This window comes from Rhea americana, unplaced genomic scaffold, assembly GCF_003343005.1.
Source record: "Rhea americana isolate MKP2758 unplaced genomic scaffold, rheAme1 scaffold_63, whole genome shotgun sequence".
Classification (NCBI taxonomy): domain Eukaryota; kingdom Metazoa; phylum Chordata; class Aves; order Rheiformes; family Rheidae; genus Rhea; species Rhea americana.
The window spans coordinates 453259-470589 of NW_028186790.1; the positions used below are offsets into that span (position 1 = coordinate 453259).

The 17331-nt window shown below is 36.7% G+C and overlaps 1 protein-coding gene across 7 annotated transcripts in view; it reads right to left on the reverse strand.

The window, feature by feature from the left end:
• The window catches only part of SUPT3H (SPT3 homolog, SAGA and STAGA complex component), a 295229-nt gene that overhangs the window by 183805 nt on the left and 94093 nt on the right, over positions 1-17331 (reverse strand). The window lies entirely within an intron of this gene.

Genomic DNA, 17331 nt, shown 5'->3' on the forward strand with positions numbered 1-17331 from the left:
TTTTTTTTTTTTTTTTTTTTTTTTTTTTTTTTTAATTTGCAACACATCCTTTCTTCTCATAATGGCAGTAAATATATTGCACACGCAACGTATTTCTTATTCTGTAAACTGCACACATTGTATGAGTCTAAATTTCATAATAAACCTCAACTTTTAAAAAGCAAGGACATCTAAAAATTTTTGAAATATAATGGCATTTCTTTAAAGTAATTCACTCAGAATGTGACTAATAGTGATATATTTTTTTTAAACACTACTGAGTGTAATCATATACACAACTATCTTGTCACCATCACCGCCCATTATTTAGGCAATTAAATTTGACCTTTTGCTTTGAAAACGCTGCAGATAATGTTTAATGGGGGAATCACACAAACAGAAAAAGAATAGATGGTGTGTTCAGATAAATTATTTAAGAGGTAAATGCAAAAACTTGCCATCTAAGTGCAAGGACTTTTATCAAACTGAAAGGAAGATTATCTGTTATTGAAACAAGGTCCACTTTATGATTTAGTTAGCAAATTCACCAGTAAATTCACCATAGGAACTGCCACACTACAACGAGTAGCTTATACAAAGGGTTAAATCATATTTGGACTCTTTCTAGGCTTATAATCTAAACAGATTATGTAATTTAATTTATTCATTGGGTTGACTATAAGAAAATTTAAGCACACTATTTTTAAAACGATACGAAACAAAACTGATTTTTAAAAGCAGTGAAGAAATTAAAACATTTCTACGTTAATCCAATAATTTACTCTTAAAGTATTGAACTCTGTTGTACCACAGAAATAATTCACTAAACAGGACCATTTTTAAGGGGCAAACGTGGCATGCCAAGACGGCCCGGAATCAGATCACTGCACTTGTGGCCTGGCACGATGTTTTTATTATACTTAACTACGCTTTCCTCGTCTCTATAAATAAGATTACACTTAACGGTCAATCTCACGGGACACTGATAAGGAACACGGCTCAGCTAGAGAGAACGGAGCACGCAGAACGCTGCAGGAGCGGAACGGCTCAGACCAGCTCCGCCAAATCCCACGGCGCGGAGCCGTGCGCGGGCGACCGCGTCGCGGGCGGGGAAATCACGGCTCGACGACGGCGACGGAGGGCGCAGCTACAAGGCCGTCTTCAGGAGGGCTCCTGCCGTGCTAAAAATACTGTCCCGCAGCTGTTTAAAATTTATTTTTTTAGACCATAGCACCACTGTTTGGTTGTTTCCAATTTCTGAAACCACAAATAGTAAAAGTGTACTCAGTCTACTGCAAACATAAATAGCAAATGCACGCTTCAGCACTTTTGAAAGGATATGGAAATTGGCAACAAAAATGCAGTTCATGTTGAAAATTTACGAGGGCCCGGCCATATTTCTGCAGAAATACAATCAGGTAAAAATTAGGAAGATCTCTACCAGCTGGGTGGCATTTTTGTGTTTTCTTTACTTGTGTTTTTTTTAACTGAAAGACTTTCATTATGCAACTTCTGGCACTTGATAAAATAGAGCATGGTACCTTTGCTAAAACCACAGTTTCTTTGGTTATGTTTAGCATTACACAAACATCTTTCACCTTAGATATCCTCTTGCATTAGTGCGTTTAATTTCAAATACGCTAAGGCACATTACTCTTTTTTTTAAAAAAAAAAAAAAAACAATATTATGTTCTTGGAGATCAGTAAATAAAATATACAAATTATTCTTTCCCCCACCCACCCAATTTCACAGGTCATTTAAAAATAACCTAACCCTTCAAAATTACACTTTAATATTGTGGAGTTTTATATACATCTTTCTATTAGAATCTGAGGTAGTCCAATAATATCGTATTTTCACATGGATTTATTTCAGGAAACCCAACATGTAACRGCAAAGTATCTTCCAGTTAAAGGTAACAGTAGAAATATTACCAAATATGATTACATTCTTGTTATGAACAGCAAAAGTATGAAAACCTGAAGGAAATGTTGATATTCTGTTCAGGTGAAAAATAATTTTGAAAGAAGCCCTGAGCCTCTGGGAGCTGTACGTTGGGAGCGCGAGTGAATGGCGCTGAGACTGCAACCCCAATGGGTGTGAATGCAAGTGAGATCACTAGCAAAAATGTCTGTTACAGTGCTATTCATAAGGCACTTCCTCCTGACATACAGGCACCTAAAAGTAGAAACAGCTAATATTCTTTTTTCTTTTTTTAAAAATCAAAAGCAGCATTTTGGTGGCTGCTACAATAGTAGGCGGTTTCTACCAAGGAAATACTATTAGAAACCCTAATCTTCAAGATGTTGTTGTCTGTCTTGATAAAAAAAAAAAAAAAAAAAAAAAAAAACAAAAAAAAAAAAAAAAAAAACAGTGAGCCAAAATCCAGTGAGTTCACACTGAAAAAAAGCTTTCAAAGTGTGTATATTTTATACAGAATGGAGAAAAATGATTATGAATATTTTATTTTTTTTCTGATCATTGGCAGCTAAAAAGAAGAAAGCTGCAAACAAATGCAATCTATTGCAGTTTGGGAGGAAAAGGGAAGGCTTTCTTCTTGCACAGAGGTTACTACGAGCTTTACTAACCACACCGTTTAGASGAGGCATGGGTGTAGACTTAGGTCCATTAAAACAATTCCAAGCGCTTTAAAACTTTTGCCTATATAGTCATTTTGTGTCTTTGCAGAAGCCAGTCTGTCTCCTACTTACCTTAAGCCAATTACAAGCATATGTGCATGATTTTGCCACGTAGGTTATATAAAAACAAACAAACAACTGAAGATAACACAACTGCAATGAGACCATGGAAGAAAACATTACCCAACAGGCCATAACGCAGTGAATAAAGGCCACACACACTAAATCTTCAGTTAGCTATATTTTGGCTGTTGACTTGATCGTTTCTTTCCAATATATAATATCTAAAATCCTACATGCTCTTGAAAGCAAGCAGGGCAGTTTGATAAGAACACTGCTAACAACATAAATAAATAAATAAATAAATATAAAAATAAATTTTTCCCTCTCAGAAAATTGGGGAATAGCTATAGTGCTCTTGTACCGTCTTYCCCTACTGGTACTTCACCTAAGTGGGAATTCCCAAGCTTGGAGCTGCAACTCCAGTGGGAGACCYGAATCTAGAAATACAAATGAAATGGTTGTCACGAGCCCACAAATGATCCTGGTGGATCTCTCACCGCCTGGAGAGATGGAGGCACGAGTTGAGCTTGAGTGAATTTCCGTAGTATTTTTACATGCATGTTAAGATTTATTTTGAAACCGCACCATAGCAATTTCATGCTCTGAGATTACTTTATAATATACTCCAGGAAAAAAAATAAATAAATTGCAAATAAGCACTTCTCTTCATTATCTAGCCTTAAGGATCCTTAGAAGCTACTAGGGCAATACACAGAGCAGAACATCTTTTTTTTTTTAAGCTGTCATTAATATTTTAGCATTAAAATTATATTCCTTGCATAGACAAAGACAAAATATATATCTGCCCCTTTATTAGCTAAGAACAAACTGATGAGTACTTTTAATCAGTTTTGCAGTGTATTACCGAAAAGTTACCTGCAGCATTGGCTTTGGGTTTGGCTGGGGTTTTTTTTGGTCTTACTTTGCTTCAGAAACTTTGTGTTACACAGATATTTTGCATTGGATATTATGCTTTGTGATGGAAAACCTTTCCCAACTGCTCATTAGAAGAAAAATATTAGTTTAAAATTTAAACTGTTTGCAAAGTGTAATTTTAACTAGGAAAATTCCTGTTGTAAATATAGAACTGAACTACTGTGATGTGGTTAACTGCACCTGCCACCCAAAAGAGTTTCACAATATTACATGTAACTTGAAAAGGAAAACCATTTGAGAGAAGCAAATAATAACATCAGTAATAATAATAAATGCTTGATTAAATTTATTTAAAAAATGATTTAATTCCTTTAAGAACTCACTCCATACAGTTTACTATTATCCACCTGTACAGACTTTAAGTACCTACTTTTGCACCTTGATTAAGAATAATATTTAAATACATGTTACTGAAGGTCATCTTCAGGGCTAAAGCACACAAAAAATGAGTTAAATATAAAAGCAGCCTCCTTTTCTTGCCTCTTAACAAGTACTTAAACGATGAACTACATTTGTCGAACTCAGAATCTCATATRCTATGAATACAAAGTCTAAAAGGCACTCAAAGATGCGACCGGAGCCTACTGGTTAAGGGAAGGAAAATTTTGATGCTCCTAAGCATAGTGTTGCACTCCTACACGAGGTAATATTTTATGCTAGAAGCTTTAGCTGAAAAAAAAATAGACAGTACATATGATGCATTATCTTTTGCATAAGGTAGATGTATAGACCTTATGTAAAGCAATACTAGGAGAAGCAAAATGAACTAGCAAAAAACCTCTGTTTTAATTATAAAAACATTCTGTAGAAGAAATAACCCAGTAGCACAGTCAGGAAGTAAAATACCACCGGGAATAACACACACACACAGAAAAAGTTTTAAATCTTCCTTATTTCTTACTGGAAAGCAGGGGAATATGGTACAGAACCAGTTCAGTAGGTGAGTAAGTAATGACGCTAGTAAAGAGGAGGTAAAGAGAAGCCGGTATGGACAGGGGAGACACAGAACAAACTGGGAAGTCGCTGCCTTTCACAGTCCATTTTCCAGGAGTAGTGCAGTTCTCAACTGAAAATGTAAATTTGCTAAACTTGTTGTGCTTAAGTCTTGTTTTTCCTTCTTCAAGGGAGAAAATGATTTAATCCAATTACTCCCTTTGTATCATTCTAAACAACAACAACAGAAAATAACAAAAAGGGAAGAAAAATYTTCATTTTTGCAGAAATAGTCAGATGTTTAACTTCCAGAAATAGGTCTGCTTAATTGAAACAGGCAGTAACAGAAATTAATCTGTTTGCTGGATACAGTAAATAATTAACTGTAAAGAGTATTTAAAATTTAAGAAAATAAGTTATACAGTTTTCTTTGAATGCTTTTCAAAGTTCCCGAGCAGGTTCTTTAAATGCAATGGGATAGTTAAGTCTTAAAAGCTGAGCAAATGAAATTTATAGATTGCACTGATGAGATCTTTGGTGCTGAACAGCGTAATTTCCAAATAATAGATTATTTTAGTGCGAGGCGCTTAAACCTGACCAAGACTAATGATGCCACAGCTTCTGGGATGCAAGGAAAGAGCGTTGCCACTCTGATGATAAGTCATCGGGCATGAATTTCCTGATGTTAGCAGGGTCCTCCTGCCTCAGAAAGGTCTTCTTCCATAGGAGAGCCTGCGCAGGAGAGCGCAGGTGGGGGCTCCAGCCCCCCAAGAGCCCTCCATCTCAAGACGTCCTTCACAAGCTGCTCTTCAGGATCAAACCCTGCTCACGTATATGTGAGCCAGAAGCTCCTTTGAGCACAAACGCAATAAAAATCACGCACAAAAGCTGCATTGAACACAGAATCATAGAACTGGTAAGGTTGGAAGGGACCTCTGGAGATCATCTAGTCCAACCCCCTGCTCAGTAGGGTCACCTAGAGCATGGTGGACAGGGTTGCATCCAGGCRGGCCTTGAACATGAAAGCCTGTGTTCAGCAGCCGGGAAACACCAGGCTTAAGATGGGCCGTTGGCTGAAGACGACAGGGCGTTTTCGCCCCGCTTCCGACTCCGTCCCCCTCCACCCACCAGCCCTCCAGCCCCCGGGCACCGCGAGCACGGGTCGCTCAGAGGGCTCCCTGCCAGGGTGCCCAGCGGCAGAGCCCGGCGCCAGCCGGAAAAGCGCGGCAAAKCAAGAAGCCACGGAAGCCGCAACGCAGGAGCGGTCGGAGGAGGCGCCAGGGAACGCTAACGGCGGGCGCTCGCGCCCAGCCGGCCCCGGGCCTCCGCACGGCTGCGTGCCTCGTCCAAAGGCACGTGCGTCGCTCTGCTGCGGGGAGCTATTCCGCTTCTAAATATACTTCAAAATAAACGCTAGATCGACTAAGTCAAGTTGAATTACTTACTTCGTAATTCAGCAGGAACACGCTGCTGTCTCAGACGTGAATTACCAGAAGTATTTCACAGGACGAAGCAAAGCCAATGTTTTGCTAATTTGCTTATTTTTTCCAATGATATGCATTCTTTTTACCGGGGAGAAATCCTTCCCGAAAGGAATGGTAAAGAGACAGAGATAATAAAATGCTACAACAAAAATATTGCCAAATAAATATTTTGTTAAAATGTTGGTAAAGTCAGCAAAGCATACTTTTAGGCTTTCTTCAGACTGGTAGAAGTTATAGAATACATTAAATGCCTAATACACTGAGAAAATATGGATCAATTTAATCAATGAGAAGTYAGCATAAAAGAAAGACAAAAACTGTATGTAATCATTTGCCTCTGTGTTCTGTTTATGACTATATTAAAAGAAATATCTTAAAAAGAAACATATCTTTAAAAATGCATAGATAAGGTGTGCAAATTGTTCTGTATTTTAACAAACCATAATTTTAATGTATTATAAATTTGGTAAAATCTACTGCGGCTAAATATTAGGCCACATGTCCTTCTATATTAAAAATCTGTGCYTTTAATTCTATCATACATTAATTCATTTCTTAGGTATTCTAAGTTACATACAGTTGTTTCAATTATGAAATATGTAGCACATTTCCATTTGCCTACTTGTCTTTTCTAATTCTCTAAGTAAAATACTTTTTATCTATTGGGCATAGAAAACATACACAAATCAAATATTCTGCAGAACAGAGCTTTGGAACTCATATTTTCAAAGATCAGCTAAGAAATACGTTGCTCTAAGACCAAAGTCTTATTTATATGAGTTTGTGGCTTAACTGACAAGTATGTTTCTGTGACAAGTAAGGGCAGACAGTTTGTATCTTAAATACCATAAAGCAGTTTTCAACCCATGTAGACGTCTGGAAGGGAACCAGTCAGTAAAGTAAATTATATTATATCCCACTGACAGTCCAAATACAGTCTACGAGATTCATCAGCTCTACCAAAGACAAAAGAAAAATATGGGAGAGGTGTAGGAGGGTCAGAAATATTTGCAACTCACAAGATTGCTTAATCAAAGTAAACACATTGCTATTTTAAAAAAATAAAACTAGCAGTTATTTCTTGCTTTAAATACCAAGGTGCAATATGAGCAAGGGCTTGCTCTGTTTTTATGCGAGGCCATGGGCTGTTTCGGTTTTACAAGCTGTTAGAAGTTTGACCTCTTTAATTTGCTGGGAGACATAGAAACAGCACCTCAGAAATTATATTTCTCTAGCTAGTATGAATATTTTATCTCTGCATGTCTTTTACATTAGCCTTATACAGTATTTATTCCCAGAGGATTTTCCAGTTCTTCGATAGTAGCGTCCAACACGACAGGCATCACTGATCCAGAAGCCAAGATGTGCAGATTATTGCACTCAGAGCTGCAATTTAGCCTTTTTTAATTCAAAAGTAACATCTGAGAAAGCATATTTCTGCACAGATTAGAATCTGCAGTTTAATAGTACTTGCTTTTATTTAACTAATTTCCTTAGCCTATCATCCCAAACTGCACACTTACAAACTGAGTTGAATTTTTGCCTTAAATGCTTCCTGATGAAAGAAGAGAAAAATCTCCCCCCCAAAACAAAAATTATGAATACATTACTTTAATTATGTCATTAGTTTACTCAAAATACATACGTTAGTATCAGACTAATCTGAACTTCATGCATGCAGAGTATTATACTAGATACGATGCAGACAGCCCCTTCTCTGATTTTAAAATGAGAAACTCAGCAAATGCAGTTTTCAATTACAGCATTAGTCTGAATTTCCACATGAAGGTCACACTATCTGTTCTACAGAAAAAAACAGTAGTAAATGAGGCACTAAACTATTACGCAGCATTAATTTTGTATGATTTAATTGAATTATTTGACTCTAACCTAACTTACAGAAAAGTTGCATTTTACAGAAATTACTCATTACTAATTCCAAAATTTAAGAAATTAAGATTTTTTTTACTGAAACCTATCTTTTCCCCTCAAAGTGCACATGCAGCCATTCTTTAATTTTGTTAATATTCATATAGCTGCATGAACGAGAGCAAATTCCTTTGTTTTGAATGAAACTGGAAAGTAAAGAACTGGGTGCAACTTCAGAGCCAGCAATTCCTTTAAAAATGCTGTATGCATCGTAGCACCTTCATCAATCAAACTGAAATTTACTTCCGTAACATACACACACACAATGTTCAGTTTTCTTATAAAACAGGAGAAACCTCTTTATAAACTTGGTAGCTACAACTGTAAAAATATTTTAAGTTGATGCATAAGAGAACATGTTTTTATTCCTTAGGCTTGTATTATGGGAAGCTTAAATACAGATTATCTCATTCAGTAACTCCCCACTTTACAGCAGTAGCAATTCATTCTAATTGCTTGGGTAGCACACTCAGGAAAAAGAGTATTTTTCCTTTGCACTGAATAATGTTTCACGTTAGGTTAAATGCAGGAAGTTGCACCACCATTGGAATGTGATTGTCTGCAACTGCAGAGTTACTTCTTATTCATAGGTTTGTGCTTGCAAAATATTAAAAATGTGAGCCATTCAGCATTACTTCTCCAAATACCCATAACTTATAACTAGCTCGACTTAAAGGAATCTACCCAGTGCAATCAGACTAATTTTAAACCGTGCATAATCGTTTTTCACAGAATTTGTATCCTCCTGTATGGAGTAGATTATAGTAAATGTAATTCACACATGCTGTTTCTTATTCAGAGGAAAATACAGAATAAGGATGTGGAGAGTTTCTAGCCAAATCTTCATTCAGATCCAAAATCCATGGACGCCACTGTAATTGAGAGACATTCACAACCAGATAGCTGTAGACTTCATTTTCGTTTAAAATAATACCTCTTCTACATCAGTTCCAACTAAAACATCAATGTTATTTAACTTCTAGCAAACTGCCTTCAGCTGAACTTGCAACAGATTACAGTTTCTTGTTCTAATTTCGTTCAGAAAAGGACATTGCTCAAAACCATAGACGTACACTTACATTCACATCTAGATTATGTAAATGTGCTGCTTCTTTTTGGATGTCCATAAAATTATGTACAACTAATAACATTTGGCTTGTCTGGCACCGGACAATGGAAAACGGGCTACCCCTCCCGTGCATCAGTACATATATTTTATTATATATGCTATTTGAGTTCATCATGCACTGTTTTAAAATGCCTCCTCATAAAGCCTGGTCTCTCCGAAATCTGAAATGGTTAATTAACTGTTTACGAAACGGTTTTATTGCTTTCAGATTTGAAGCAAGCTGTGATTTAGTTCCACCGTTCTAACATTCTGCTCCGTATCCAAAGGAACGATTCCAAATGCCACATATGAAAACTTGTAATAACAGGGGATACAGAGTTGGATTTGTGTCTTAGCAAAAACGTATAAAGGAGGAAGAACCCCAAGAAACATTAAAAAGATGCACAGCTTCACAGTATTTACTATTCGGGCTCCTCCCATGTATAAGGGATGATTATTCTAATTTTTACAGCATATCGATTTTCATATCACACACACTGTTAGTCTACAGAGAAAACTTGATTAAAACACCAAAATGAGCTGATTGTGTAGGCAATCTTATTTTAAAATTAACTCTAAAATAAGATAGCACTGATTCTTCACCTATTGCTTAAATACTCAGATTTTATTTCTGTCTCTTAAAGGAAATACCCCCCCCCAGCACCTGTAGATGACTGAAGTCACTCGAGTCCTTTATTCTCTGATTTGAAAAAGTTACAGAAGTATTTAAGCAGTTCTGTAACTCCACAACTTTAACAAACTTCCCTTATTACGCTGCGACTAGAAAGCGCTCCCAAAGACAACCCCGTTTTAGGATCACTAAGCAGTTTATCTTGCGAGCTTCTGATTTTGCACGCAAGGAACCTTCCGGAAAATTTTATTCGCTAATTTATAAATTCAGCCCACCACGTCATTTCTGGTACAGCTTTCCGGCGACAGACCGTACCGGACGCCGCTGCTGGGGTGCCGGCTTTGTGCGGCGCCTTCGGCTCCCTCCAAGCCTGCCCAGCCGCTGGCACCACGCCGCCGCTCGGAGTCGGGCCCGGCATCTTCCCATAGCCCGGCCTGGGCTTTCTGCTCAGCTTCAGCTATTTCCAAGAAAACTACCTGAATAACCGTGGCGCTCATTGCAGAACCAGAAATGAGTAAATAGCTTTTGACCCGCGGTACGCGCGTWCGAGGATACGCTGGGAAGTCGGGAAGCGTGAGCTCAGGCGGCACCTATTCCCCGGGGCAGAAAGGGGGAGAAGTGGGGAAGGACGCACGGCTCAGCGGGGCTACGTCTCTTCCTTCTGACAAAATTTCTAGAAAATATAACACAGACTGATAAAGTCCTATTATTTCCCCATTTTTTTTAAGATGAAATAAAAATTGCATTGGATTTTTTTTTTCATAATTCTAGCATCATACTGAAGGTCTCAGTTGCTGTCACTATACCACAACCTCAGCAATCGTTCCGGCTCCTGTCTGAATGCGATTTATTGAAATTTTATTCCATGGGTACTTGTTAAAATAAGTGCAATGAAGTCAAGTTATCACTGCAAGTGAATCRGGATATTCTGAAAGGCACTATTACGACAGAAAATGTTATAGCCATGTTAAAAATACCAAAATACTGATGAAATTATACAAATAGAGGTGTGGTTTCCTGATGGCATCCTAAAGATGCCAATAAATTAGTGTAGTTTTTCTATAACACAAGCACTGCCTACTTGAAAATTCTGCATTGCTGAAGGACTGGAATTACAAAATGCTGTTCCAAAGCTTTCTTTCTCTTTTTAAACACAATTTTAAGCTTCACTTACTTATCCAAAATCTTCTCCTTAAAAATAGCAATTCACAGTTCAGTAACATCTTGAAGAGGCAAGCTAGATCTTTTACTTTTCTATCTTGTAGTAATCATTGCAAAACATTTTTCCCCTTGGGGAACTAAAAAGATGAAATTCCAATTAATGTATTCTTGATTTTGGATCAATACAGCCTCTACTCCTAATTTACCTGTGGATTAGGTTTTTCTTATGCTACAAACAGAAATATTTGTTTTCATGATGAAGTTTAATTTACATGTATTTAAAATAAAACATGAAACTTGGAAACAGCATTTCTGAGCAAGCTATATATTACTATTTAAATGAATAACTAAAAGCAAAATACAAAATAGAATTGGAAAAAATATCAGTTTCTTTTTTTGCACCTCTTAAGAGAACTAAGTTATAAAAATACCTGTATATATAATAAAATAGCTAAAAGTGTATTTAAAGTTATTTTCCACTATGATCAGCACTTTAAAAGTGAAAATAAATGACAGTGTCACGTGACAAGCCAGCATGAGACACGTAGCTTTAATATTGATTTGAAATAGCCATTTTCAAGGAACAGTTGAAATAACAGGGTCTAAACGTTCAATGTTTGAAGTAAGTACTGCTAGAAATGGCAAAAAAAGTGTCAATGGAAATTCAGTCACCACACAGACTCTTCATTTTCCAACATCAATATACTGAAGAGACGGTCTCAACTTCAATACTCACATTCAAAAATTATGCTAACAGTTAARAAGCCCATGCATTTTAAATTTCTACATTTTTTGTTAAATTTGTTTTGCTTTCTCTGCAGTATATTGCCCAGGCAGGAAAACAGAATTGGTGACCTCTCRGTACATTAATTTATGATACCACGATTCAGCTTAGAGCAAGGAAGACTGTACATAGGCAGCACCGAAGATCTGCAGACACTAATTGAAATATGTATTTAAAGAGAAAAGGATAGAAAGACACCAGGCACAAAATAAACATTAAAACTGAATGAAAAGTACATATCATTATAAATCAGACTACGAAAGTATTAATTAAGGTATCTTTAACATCTACCCAGCGATTTTTATATCGCAGCATCCCAAAATAAGTTTGAGTTAACAATAACACAGTAACTTTTACAAGGAGCCACTGCTCCTCAGAGAATTAAACGAAAACAACAAAAAAACCTTTATTCTTCCCAACAGCCTCTTAAATTCCMGTGTCACATCTGCTGCTTACATTTACTCTGTCTTTTCATCTAACAAGTTCTGTTCTCTGATGATTTGGCAGCAATAACAGCCACCATAGATCTGCAGGACACTCAGCTGGGCAAGGGTGCAAGTATACTTCCAAAGCAGCTCCCAAGAAAATATATGTCTATTTAATTTAAACCATAATTGGATAAAAATAGCCCTGGGAAACACTCTAGGTTTCCATAATTTCTCCTTTACTGAGCAAATAACGGAAGGTGAGGTTCTCCGTTCGGTACCCGTGACTTCCGTTCCTGCCTGCACATCAGTCCAGCCTCAACAAGACCAGCGGGAGGAGCAGCCAGAGATCCTCCACGACCTGATGCCCAGCCAGGGGATGCCCAGTTTTGTTTTCCCTAACGCAATCCATAAATTCACCTTATTTCTAACTCCATTTTTCTGCCTCGAGCAGTTTTGATGAATGACATTAGAAAAAACTACTAACTTGCATAGGTCAGTGTCCTGCCACTGCAAATAAACATCCACTAAACATCCAGCTGCAGTTTTAAGTGCTCTACCTTCATTTCCAATAGAGCACAGTAGCAACTCGTACATTCCAAAATCTATCCTTCTTTATCCCTGCGACCAAACCTTACACCATTCATTTTCCAACAAAACTCTGTAAACTTCTTCTCTGGCTTGTTTTCTTACTCAAACCCCTTCCAAGCTGTATGCAACATTTATGCTGACAAAACCATTTTAGATTGCTGTCTCTTCGAAACTTCCCAAGTACTGCGATYTTTCCACAAACGATTTTTTCATTGGTTTACCCTCATCTTCAACTTCAGATTTTTGTTACTCAGCTCTCACAGCTCTCTGTAACCATGCTCCTGTTAAGACTTGCAGCACATCTTCTCCTGCTCAGTGCCTTCCTTCTGTCCTAGTCTTTCTCGAGGGTTCAACTTTGTMTGACTTCCTTCCCCCAAGCCACTCTGCACTAATCACATGGTGAAGACTCCTACACAGGGGGAAATCAATAACATTTGCTCCAAAAACCATTCCTTCATCAAAATTGATTTTATATACTCTTCTTTTGAAAGGTACAGATGATCCAGTAAGCCTACAAAACTGCTTTTCCCACCCATGCATGTCACCCCCTCCCTGAGCTGCAGACATACCCAGCCACTCTCTTTGCTAGGTGGCTCTACTTGTTGTCTAGTTGGGATGCTGAGATAGTGAGGCACACGTCTCGTTCATCTGAGAATGCCACAGAGCATAACAGTACGATACAAAAATCAGCTCGGATTTTAATAGAATATTTTTAAAAAGAAAAATTTGAAAGGTGGATAAAATAAGTCAGAGAGTAAACACACAAGGTGCACCAGATCTTTTCCAAGTCAAAGACAGCAACGGAAGCCGATCACCTCATTTCTACCCACAGAGCAGCTCTGTTTCCAGCACCACAGCTCTTCCTTCATGCACGGTACCAGAGACAGCACAGAGACGAGCTAGTGTCTCTTCAGCTTGATTTTTAGRTTCTACATCTGGGGGAGGGAAAGGATGGAAAATAGCAACCTGAGCTACTGCTGTTTTAACTATCAGTGCAACAATATTTTTACGAAACCTCCTAAGCACTTGAAGATGGAAAAACAGCAGAGCTGCTCAAAAGATGCTGGAGAACGATGAATGAAAAAACACACTGCCGTATTTTTAGTCTAAAATATTTAGCATCTACTTAGCATAATTTGTTAAATTAAATGTTGCTGTAACGTAATATATTCAAGCAACGATTGCCAGCAGAACACTGTCAAAGAACTTTATAAACCTGAAAATTAAACYTTTATAAACCAGAAAAAAATGTCAATGTAACGGGAGCAATTAAGTTCAGGAAGAGATTTTAAACAATAAAGCTATGTATAAATGAGCAGCATGGCTCATAGCGACGGTATCTAGCCCTTCAATGACCACCCAAGTATAGAGAAGTTTAGAAACAAGCAATGTATTTCCTACAACAATCTCCAAGCTTTCTGACCACACACATGCTGTGTGGCAAAAGAGAAAAATATTAAGGAAAATAGCGTAACGTTTTAAACAGAAGTTTATAAATGTTTTTTATTAAAAAAATAMTAATAATTGACAGTCTGAAATTTGAGGGGAAAAAAGCCAGCCATGCAAAATGATGCTTACGTGACAGGAAAGGAACTATTTCTGATTTTCTTAAGAAATCTTCACTAAAATAATGTAAATGTTATCATTAAATTTAATTACAAGCAAAATCCCACTGAACAGTTATTATATGTGTTCTAACTACATGTCAGGGAGATCAGCCTAAAAGTACACTTATACAACCCTACATAGATAGGTACACCCTATGTAAAATATAAAACAACTTAGAAAATGTACCAGTCCACATGGTATTTTTTTTTCAGAAACATCATGGGAACTTAAATGGAATAAGAGGCTACTGTTCTAAGCCCAAGAAGCAGAGAAGTTTACTACACGTGGAGAGCCCCAAAAGCCCACTATATAAGTTTAAGATAAATCATAATAGGAAATAGGGAAATAAAAGAGAAGACAGAYGGGTAGATGGAAATAATTGGAAAAGAAGCACATTTGTTAATATCGAGAAGTAATCGCAACTTGTTACCTACCTAATTACCATCAGGAGTAGCCCTTAGAGAAATTTAAATTCTCTAAGAAAAAATAATAGTTATGCTTATCCATGCTCCCCACTCTGACTTTTTGCTTTCTAGCACTTTGAATCCCATCCTTTTTTTTTCTTTTTTTTTTTCCTTCCCTCTCCTGCTGTAAACATTTCCCTTGGAGCGTTCTTCTATTTGATAAAATATTTCTGCTCTTCCACCTTAATTCCCTTCACTGTGTAGAAGCACTGTTCTTGGAAAACCACAGTTTCACGGACTGTTCTAATTACACTTTTATCTTCTCTCATCTCTGTGGGACGTTAAGCTCTCAATTGCCAAAACTGTGTACCATCTTTACCTTCTCAAGTGTCGTTTAAAATGTTCTTATCACCTTAAATATAAGCAACATTCACAAAACAGCAGTGAATACAACTAAAATTGAAAGGTAGTATGATGATAGGATAGATAGATGCTTTTATCTTACAGATACTGTGAATAAACATGAGTTTCTTATTAAACTACAATATAGTATGCATATTTTTATAATATGTATAATATGTATATATTATGTATGTATATATTTGCACATACAGTAGACCTCTCTACGACAATATAAAATCATATTCCTCTGCTCTTTTTATATTAAAAATACTTATATTTTTGTAATTTGAAACTTAGGACTGTATTCATTTTCCTCCCACCTATGTACATGCCCTGTAGCAACATTACACCAASTGCAGGTCAGCACAACATTTTTATATATAAAGAAGCATTGTGTTCCTAGTTTAGAACTATTTTTCTAAACCATGGAAATGCCTTGTATTACCTGCAGGACACACTGAAATACACCATTAACACCACTCTGCTCCCATAGCTCACAGAACGTTGTCTTGATTGGCCACATCCCTCAGGTGGTATTTGAAGATGCCCTTTTTCTTTCAACAATGTCTTTATGCTTGTAAGTGTTAAAAGAATTAGTCAAACTACAACGAAATAAACCCTGGCTTTTCTTAATAGGAAAATGCCTTTAATAAAAATGCTAGAAAAGCAAGTCTTTCAAAGGATTCTCRGGTCTTGGGAAAAAAATAGTGTATTTCATTTATATGCACAGAATTGCACAAATATATTAAAAATAGTCAGCAGTGCTTTTCTAACACTTTACAGAAAACGAATTTTCTGTAATTTATCTCCTAATGRCAATTTTCCTAAGCCTCCCAATGCCAACTGATTTTATGGACTACAMATACCAACAGTTCAAGACTATTAAATAATGATTTTTCACTCAAAGTAGGTATTTATATCCATCTACACTTCCTGGTAAGATCTACTGAAAATAAAAACTACTATTTCAGATTACTGAAATGAAATGATTCTTTAATTAATTATTTAACCAGAAAAATCTCCAGCCTTTTTGTGTTGGCCATGGAACTTCTTGCGCCTACATACTACTCCATTCCATACTGCTTCTATCACAGAGGGCTACACATTCAAAAACAAATATTAACACATAATTAATCAGGAGGATTCACTTCATGTCTTAAGGAGGAGTCATTCTTAGGAAGGAAAATCTCTTACTTTGAGATCCTTTCCACTTTAAAATTGGCCACGTAGCCGCTTTTGATCAAAGAGGTGTTTCCATCAGTAGTTGACCGACACACTCAACGATTTAGCATCAGAAAGGGAAAAACTAACAACCTGCAGTGTACTATTATCCACTTAAAATAAGCTCCAGCTTTGAAACATGTAACAGCAYCGTAAAAATAGAAGTGGCACTATTATCTCAAACGACAAGAATGAGCAGAAAGCTTGAAAGTGCTTACAGGGTGGTTTCCAAATATCCTGATGGAGACTATTTACAGGTTAGTTAAAACTTTATTAAATGCCAAAATTTAAGGAATACGGAAAATGTAAATAGCTAGAATTTAGCAATGGTTTTCCAGATAATGGTCCAAGAATGGAAATTCTGAATAAGCCTTTAAACATCAACATGCTGATATGTATAAAATATAATGGTCTCTAACAGCCAGTACAAAAAGAATGGAAAAACATAATCAAGCTATGCTAAATAAAGCCTCTTGAGTTAACAAAACAGATTTTATGCTGCCTTCAAAGGGAAACATTCCAAGAAAGGATCTTTTATTCAGATTTTTCCAAATAAACTATGTCTGTTTAGAAAACAAATTCAATAAAGCTTACATTAAAGTGTATAATAAATATGTGGTAGCTTCTCTACAGAATAACTGCATAATATAAACATTTTTAGAGAATGCCTGATCAGAAACGTGAATTTTCATTTGAGCATTAAGAATACAAACTAATTATCACAGGATCACATCACATCACCAAAGATGTTATCGCATAYTGAAGGACTGAATGGCCCTAGCTCACATAAAGTTTAATCCTATGCTTTTACCAGAACTTTGGTAAAAACAGCCAGTATTGTGAACAGGCTAAAATTCAGAACACTATTGGCCTGGAAAGTCTCTGAAAACAGATGGCTTGCTTACTGTGAATGGAAAACTCCAAGTGTGCCTGGTGGGGTGAAAAATCCATATACAAGCATGATGAATGACTGAAGAATTAAGAAAGCCACAATAACTATGTGCAACTGGAAATAAGAGATGCATGAAGTGA